We start from the raw sequence: 9105 nt of genomic DNA, 5'->3' as shown, positions 1-9105 counted from the left end.
GGCATATGATCCTGTCAAGTGGAATTTTCTGAAGGAAGTTATGAAGAAATTTGGTTTTGATAATGCTTAAGCTGATAAAATCATGCAATGCGTTCGACCTGTAAGATATGTTGTTAAATGCAACATGGGCCTTTCAGATGTTATTATTCTTGAATGGGGTCTTAGACAAGGAGACCCCATTTCCCCTTATCTCTTTTTCTTTTGCATGGAAGCTTTATCTAGAATGCTTTTACAAGCCCAAAGCAATTATATCATTAGGGGAACTAGGGCGAGCCAAAATGGTCCTCGTATTAATCACTTATTTTTTGCTGGTGATGCATTGATTTTTGTGAGAAATAAAACGAGTGAGGTTGATGGTATTCTTCATATCATTAGGGATTTTGAGGGAATTTTGGCTCAACAAATCAATCGTGATAAATCGATGATCTTATTTAGTCCGAATACCCTTAATGATCAGCACCAAATGTATGGCAATATTCTCAGGATGAGAGTTGTTGATAAACTTGTTAACTATCTTGGTCTTCCAATTCCTATAGGTAAAAAAAAGTCTTTGGCTTTTAAAGACATCACTAACCGAGTTTCATGTACGGTCAACAGCTGGTCAAAAAGGCTCATCTCGTATGGAGGTAAATAGATTTTCATCAAAGCCATTTTACAATCACTTCCTGCTTACGCGTTTTTGATCTTTCTTGCTCCTAAGGGTATGTTGGACGATTTGCAATCCAAGAGTTGCCAAATGTGGTGAACGAGTAAGGAAAAAGGGAAGGGTTGGTCGATGATCAAATGGGAAATAGTTTGTCACCCCAAAGGGATAGGAGGGCTTCGTTTTTGTGATCTCTATCTCTTCAACATAGCTTTCCTTGGTCGGCAAGTATGAAGGCTCCTAAACCATAAGGACACGCTGTGTTATCTAGTCATGAGCTCCAAGTAATTTCCAAATAGTGATTTGTTTCATCCAAAAGCTGTGGAAAGACCTTCTTACATCTGGTCTAGTATAAATGTTACTGCCAAAACCTTTCAAGAGGACTTCGAAAGGAAAGTAGGGAACGGGAAAAATATCAACATAAGAAAGGACAACTGGGGTCTTGAAGGTTTAAATGGTGACACATTAAACCCTAATATTGCTAACTTGTATGAAAGTAATTTGAGTGACTTATGAAATGCTAACTAAAAAAGTTGGAATAAAGAGAGGGTGAAAGAGCTTTATGGGAGTTATATGGGGGTTAAATTTGTAATTTTCCGCTCAATGGTAATGGGTCAAATGAAAGGATGGTGTGGTTTCACAACCCTTATGGCTACTTCACTTCAAAAATAGCATACTCTTGGCTCATTCTTCGACAAATTCGTTTTGGCCCTCATAGAGCTTACTGGAGAATTATATGGAAGCTCAAAATGCTCCCTAAAATTCGTGTCTTTGTATGGCGTGTTGGCCATGAGATCCTCCCCACCATCAACAAAATTACTTCTATCCGCCATGGCTTCCAGAAAGTTTGCCCAAGATGTGGTGTGAGTGGTGAAAAGTTTATCCATGCTCTTAAGGAGTGCCCAAATGCTAGGGCTATCCTTACGATCAGAGGTCTGGGCAACAAGTTACTAATGAAAGAGTATGCCTGTTGCATTGATTGGTTCGAGGAGTGCTATATATGCTAGATAAAAAAGTTTCTACTGACTTCTTCACTAACCTTTGGAACAACCGAAATAACATCATTTTTCCGGGCAAAAAGGACGACGCTAGGGTGGTTTGGGAGAGAGCCAAATCTCTTAGCAACGTATTTCGTATTCATAATTTGGTGAACAACCCGTTGATTCTGAGTGCCCCTACTTATCAACAATAGAAAAAGCCCCCTAAAGGTTTTATTAAAGTGAATTTCGACGCTGCTATTGCTCAAAATAGGACTGGTTATGGGGTGGTTATGAGGGATGAAGATGGCTTTGTTATAGGTAGCGGTGAGGGTTTCAAAGATAAATAGTTGAACGGGGAGTGGGCTAAAGTATACGCATTTGAGGAAAGTGTGAAGCTGGCAAGGACTATGAATTTTCCAAAGGCAATTTTCGAGGCCTACTGCGCCAATCTAGCTAATAGAGCTAATAAACATGACTTGGACATCACCATCATGGGTACGCACATTAAGGAAAATTTTAATTCTATGGATAATTTTGATTTTGTTTCTATCTGTTGGACTAGCCGAAACTATAATAGGGTGGTAAATTTTATTTGTAAATAGGCCATCAATAATGCTTGTAATCAAACTTTTGCGCTGGATTATCCCGAGAATATCCATGCATTGGTGTTAAATGATTCTATTAATTGAGTAGACATTTTTTCGATATTTTTTCAAAAAAATTATAATTATATTAACTTAATGAACATCATCATAAATTCCCACTATCTCATAATAGAAAAATTGTTTAATAATCATTTTGGTCCTCTAGAAAATTGCTATATAGGTCCCCAAGAATTTTCCAAAACAAAACTCAATAGTGATTGGAATTTTACAATTTACTCCTTGAGCTTTAATTAACCATTTTCTCAGTTAAATCACTTAGCCAAACTTTAATATATTTTCATACTAACCTCCTTAATCTTTATTTTTCATCCTTACAAACTCAGTTTATGGATATGAGGTTCCAAAACCACATTTTTTGACACTTCTAAAAATCGGGTCGTTACAAATAAGTTGGCACATGCCAAGTGATTGTTAACCACCATTGATATGATTCTTCCTTTAGAAGAGATACAACATAAGTGACACACTCAGGAGATGAAACATTCTAACTGTTGGAGAACACGCTCGGTTGACTCCAACCAAATTTCAGCTAAGGAATGGTCAACATTTTTCAACCCTTTGAATTCAGTTGCTCTGTACTTTCGTAACTCTTGTATCGAGGCTTGTAGAGCTGCAACTACTGATGCAGCTTAGGGATTAACTCCTGCTACTCTTTAAAGTACTTTCGCTATTGTATGGAGTAGATCCTCATCACCTTAATCCTCTCAGTGAGTTCTATCAACTCTATCTCATCAGCACCGGCTTGATCAATACCATGTGTCTCGATCTCAACTCGATTCTCACCCTCAACAGAGTGATCGTTGTTGTTTATTTCCTCCTCAACATTTCTCTATCTGTCAGACATTTTCAGCTATCAAACAAAACAATACATAATCAGCATCCAAATCTCAACTCCAACTAAACTTTACCTTGGCATGTACCTCTAAACTTAATTCTAAGCTTGATTTAGTCTGAGAATCAGCTAAAACTGTAGCTCTGATACAAATAAGTAAACACCTTATATCCGACCCAATCATCGAGTCCAAGCTACGGGATACCCCATTCATTACCGGAGCAACTACAATCACATTCACAATCAAGTAAACAATTTATAGATTTCATTAGAACTAATACTTATTTATAATATGATATTTAATCAAATTCGAGATTTAAATGAGATCATGAAAGCTCTTTTGATAACTTGGGGTCAATTGATGACCAAAATGAAACATTTTCAAAATTATCGGGTTGACATCGTGACGTTACAAACTGTCGATTCCATCGTCATGACGTTTATGACCTGACGTAGCGACGTGACCCACTATTTTCAAAATAACCATTAAACACCAATTCACAACATCCTACACAAATGTCTATTTGCCTATTTCAACCATTTAACATCATATATATTATGCACAATACATATGCCAACATTTAACTAACATTATTATCCAAAAATACTAATTTACCATTCACAATTCATAATCAATTTAACATATATGATTATTTTCAAATTTTATTCATTTCAACTACTTATACCAATCACATGTATGCATTTAACATTTCATGTACATTAGACTCAAACTAACATTACTAGTTCAAAATTTCAAATTGAACATTACGTTACAAAGCTGACTCAATCCTTAGTTACATGTCATATATTTAAAACATAAAGAACTATACAAATATTAGTGAGTCGAGAGCTAAGGTTTGGATGTTGGATCAATTCTTGAGACTTCGAGATCTTCTAATACATGCGCACATAGTAAACAAAATCGTACACTAAGCGATAAAATCTCAATGGTACATGCATGATTCAAGTAAATAACATTAGTAGTAACATGAACTAACACAATTCAATATATGATTTAGTTACAATCATCAATTCGCTTTCTCATGTACCATATACCAATTTCATTCACTAATTCATTTGGCAATTCAAAATGATCCTACCATGATTTCTAACAAATAGATACTTTCATTTTCATTTCATGTAATACAACTTACTTATGTTATTACCTTATTTATTTCTCAAATCTATTAATTTGTTTCATTTCCAAATCGGTCCTCAGGGCTCATATAAACCTGTTCACATGATTTTTTACATGTTGTCACATATCACATTTCATATGTATACGTAATCTACCATTTCCATCATTATTTGGTATCACACATCATTTAGCATGTTCAAGTTTTATAACCCCTATTAACCAGACATAGACTCAAGACAAATACTCAGTTCTATTTTATTTTGTCACCCCAGGTTATCTGGCAACAATGACTACTAAAACATGTACATATTACTAAAACGATGACTACTAAAACATGCCTGTTACTAGTATATGTACATTCTACCATCCTGGGTTGCCTGAAAACTATGGTTTTTAATCATTATACTTGACCTGATGGCATGCCAACTATGTCTGACTCTTTTTTAATAGCCAATAGGGACCAATGTCTCAATTGCATATTATAAACCAATTTACATATCATGATCTCATTTCATTTTCATCATCAATTCATAGCACATATTATTTAGCAATTCATATCATGCTCAATTCTACTATGCTCGGAACAATTTAATTCTCAGTATTCAATACCACCAAACATATTTCAATTCATAACACAAGTAATAATATTACCTCAATAGCCAATTAGAAAAAATCATGTATGTATATATATTTTTATATATTGAACTCAAATCATAAAAGTACAAACCAAATGTTCGTCACTCGTCTACGACTCTCCTCTTTCCCTTCTCTCTCAACATCCAACATCGTCTTTAGCTATGTTTCATAATTAAATAATAAAAACAATATTATTTCACATTCAATTCACATTTAAACATCTAGTTAAGCATACTTTGCATTTTATTAATTTTAGTCCCTATATCCAGGATACTCATATTTATCAATATCTAGCATCGAATTAAAATTCGATTTCACATTCTTCCATTAGGGACCCTATACTTTCTATCCATAACATAATTTCACGAAAGTTTTCAATTTATTGAATTTAGTCTTTAATGTTCCAAAGTTATCTAATAAGTTTAATTTAATTTTTTATTTAGTCATTATCATAATTTAAGCTTATTAACTATCAATTTCTTAAAATTAAGCTCAAAATCATCAATTTCACTATAATGGAAACTTGCTAAATATAAAATAATTGAACAAATTAATACATGGGCTAACTAAATAAAGTTCCCATGATCAATAATTTATGAAAATTCAAAGAAAAAGGCTTGGTTACCTTAAGAGTTTTAATGGTCGAATGATGTTTGAAGCTTTAAGGTTTTTGTTCTCTTTTTTCTTTAATGGTCTACGGCTTGGGGGAGGAAAATGAATGAATTCGTCTTTACATCCACTTAAATAATATATATAATTAGTTTAAGGTTTCACTAAATTTAACTAATCTTAATGAGTTGTTAAATTAAAACATATTTATATATATTAATAATAATTAACATACTTAATGGTTTTAATCATCACTTCTTACTAATTGATTAAAGAAAATTGGTTTAGTAACCATTTTGGTCCTCAAATATTTTCTAAATTAAAATTCAATAGTGATTGGCTTTTACAATTTAGTCCCTAATCTTTAATTAACAAATTTCTCGGTTAAATTACTTAACCGATCTTTAATATATTTTCATAATAATTTCGCAAATATTCCTATTTTACCTTTATGGACTCAATTTACCAAAATGAGATTCTGAAATAGCATTTTTTAACACCATTTAAAATCGGGTCGTTTCACCAATAATAACTCCAATACCAGTAGAACCATATTTCAAATTAAAAAAACCATCAATATTGATTTTAATCCATTCATCATTATGTAACACCCCCTAACCCGTATTCGTCGCTGAATTAGGGTTACGGAGTATTATCGAACAAATAGACCATTTAAACATTCATTTCATACATCATTATACACATAATATAAAACAACCATTCACATACATATCATCCTGAAATCGGGCCCTTGAGGCCCTAGAAACACCTTAGAAACAATTCGGGAACAATTTGAAGTCATTTGGAAAGTTTAAGAAAAAGTTACAAAAATTTGATTACACGGGTCACAAGGTCGTGTGGCTAGGCCGTGTGCCTCACACAGCTGGGACACACACCCGTGTCTCAGACCGTGTAACCTTTGAACTAGGGACACACAGTCGTGTCCCAGCCAGTGTCCTCACTGGTGTAACTCTCTGAGTAGGGTCACACGATAGTGTCACATGCCCATGTGCCAAGCCGTGTAACTTTTGAAATAGCCCTACACACCCGTGTGGCAGGCCATGTAACTAACTGACTTGCATACAAAGGAGCCTACAGGACACAAATGGCCGTGTCGTCAGGCCGTGTGGACATAAATTTACCCAAAATCAAGCTATTTCCAACACCAATTCATGCATACACCTATAGGCCTTTTTTGCACATAATCAAGACATCAAAACCTTACCAAAACATACATATAATGACCAATTCAAGAGTCCTAAATCAACCAACCAATATTTCATTCAAGGCACCTTAAATACATTCATCAAAACTTACTTAAACATGTATATGTTACCACATTTCAATCATCCACATCTAGCTTAATACTTTCCCAAAACATACCATATCTTGACCATATTCAAACCAATTCAACACATACTATTAGAGCTATTCAAACATGCAACATAACATAGCCACATTGACACAAACTAGGATGGCATCAAATGTACCAAACCAAGATAACTTATACATACCAAAACATCAACTAACCATTCAACTATCTACCATTACAAGTCCACCTATACATGTCATTATAACCTTGGCCAAAACATTCAAAAACTATCAATATTTATGCTAGATAGTGTGATAGATCTCTGACGAGCTTCCAAACTGATCGAGCTTCTGATAATCTACAAAACATAGGAAAGAAACTGCATAAGCACATAATGCTTAGTAAGTTCGTATAACATAAACACAACTTACCACTCATTTGCATAATGTAAATAGCATAATTAAAGCATCAACTAATACCATAAGCTTGGCACAATGCCTATACAACATCAATAAATACACAAGTTAGTGCATTTATGCATGGTTCAAATAAGTTCATCCATAACAAGTAACTTACATCATTGTTCATACCAATTAAGTCACCATTTCCTTTTCATAAGTACATGATATACTCCATTTGGACACTTTCCATTTCATTTCCTTTTCATACTCGTTGAACCATTTATAATATCATCTGATACTCGGGAAAGCTCACACATAGTATGCCTTTACATATAACCATAACCTTTCCTTTACATCGTTGCTCACACAAGCTGTCATATGGGCTTGCTCACACAAGTTGTGGGTCGTAATATAAGCTACACGATGCTGATCACACGAGCTGTGGAGTATCCGTAACAAATGTAGGACCTCAGTCGTCGATAGGACATTCAAGACCAGCACCCAAAACATGAAATCCCTAATGACATGTCATTTGTATCTTACAAATTCCTAAGGTTCAACCGGGACTCAATAACCATCATAGTATTACTTTAGATATACATTGTTAAATAGAATTATAAATACATAATAACATACAATTGAATAACATGAATATAGTAATCCGTACATACGAACTTACCTCGATAACTAAGGCGTAAAAACGAAGTCAAACTAATCTAAGGCTTTAGCTTTTCCCCGATCTAAATCCGTATGTGGTCTATCTTGATCTAAATAGACAATTTCAACCCATTTAATACTTCTATTATTCAATTCAGCCCATAATTCATATCTACACAAAATTATCATTTTGCCCCTAATATTTTAACTTTTCACAATTTAGTCCTTAAGCTCATAAATTGAAATCTAAGCATTTTAATTCTCTTTTCAAGCTAGTTGATTTCTCTAGGGACTTAAACAAATCCATACAAACCATCATTTCACAAACTTAACATGAACTTTTACATTTTTACAAACAAGTCCCTTAATATAATTTTTATCAAAAACCACTTTACAAAACTTATTTATTTATCAACAAGGACTCATAATCAATCATTAAACATCAAGAATCATACAAAAGCATTCATGGCATAACCCTTAATCTTTAACAAATTTACAAATTGATCCTTGGGCTAGCTAGATTAAGCTAAAATGACTTCAAAAACATAGAAATCATTAAAAACGGGACTTAGAATCATACCATGCAAGCAAAACTTGGCTAAATGCTCCAAACCCTAGAAATGGTGTTTTTTTTCTTTAATTTTTGTGGTGAATTTTCAATTAAGAAGATGATACCATCTTTTTACCTTATTTTACTATACTTAATAATTAAATTACTTTATTAACCTTACCTATTAACATTAAAAACACTTAATTTATGTCCATTCACTTTAATTTTTTATAGCCATTTAGCCCTTTTAACAAATAGAACTCCACTTTTACACCTTTTACGGTTTAATCCTTTTCACTTAATTAGTCTTGCAAACATCAAAATTTCTTAACGAAATTTTAATACGACCTTACTAACATCCCATAGACATTAAAATATTAATAAAATAAAAATTTACTCATCGAATTTGTGGTTCTGAAACCACTGCTCTAATTTCACTAAAAACAGGCCATTACACATTAGGTTTATCCCATATTGATAACTTTTTATTTCTCCTAACATCATTGTTAGTATCAATATTTCCAAACCTTAAACTATGAATAATCTCTGCCAAAGCCACTTTATTCTTATGAATCAAAACTTTAGTATCAACAGTCTTCTCAGCCATTACTTGATCACATCGAGACTTCCAAATCAACCAATAGGTAAAAACAACTCTAAGCTTCAATACTCACCATTACAT

This window comes from Gossypium hirsutum, chromosome D12 (assembly GCF_007990345.1).
Source record: "Gossypium hirsutum isolate 1008001.06 chromosome D12, Gossypium_hirsutum_v2.1, whole genome shotgun sequence".
NCBI classification, from domain to species: Eukaryota; Viridiplantae; Streptophyta; class Magnoliopsida; order Malvales; family Malvaceae; genus Gossypium; species Gossypium hirsutum.
Note: the sequence above shows the minus strand (reverse complement) of the source record.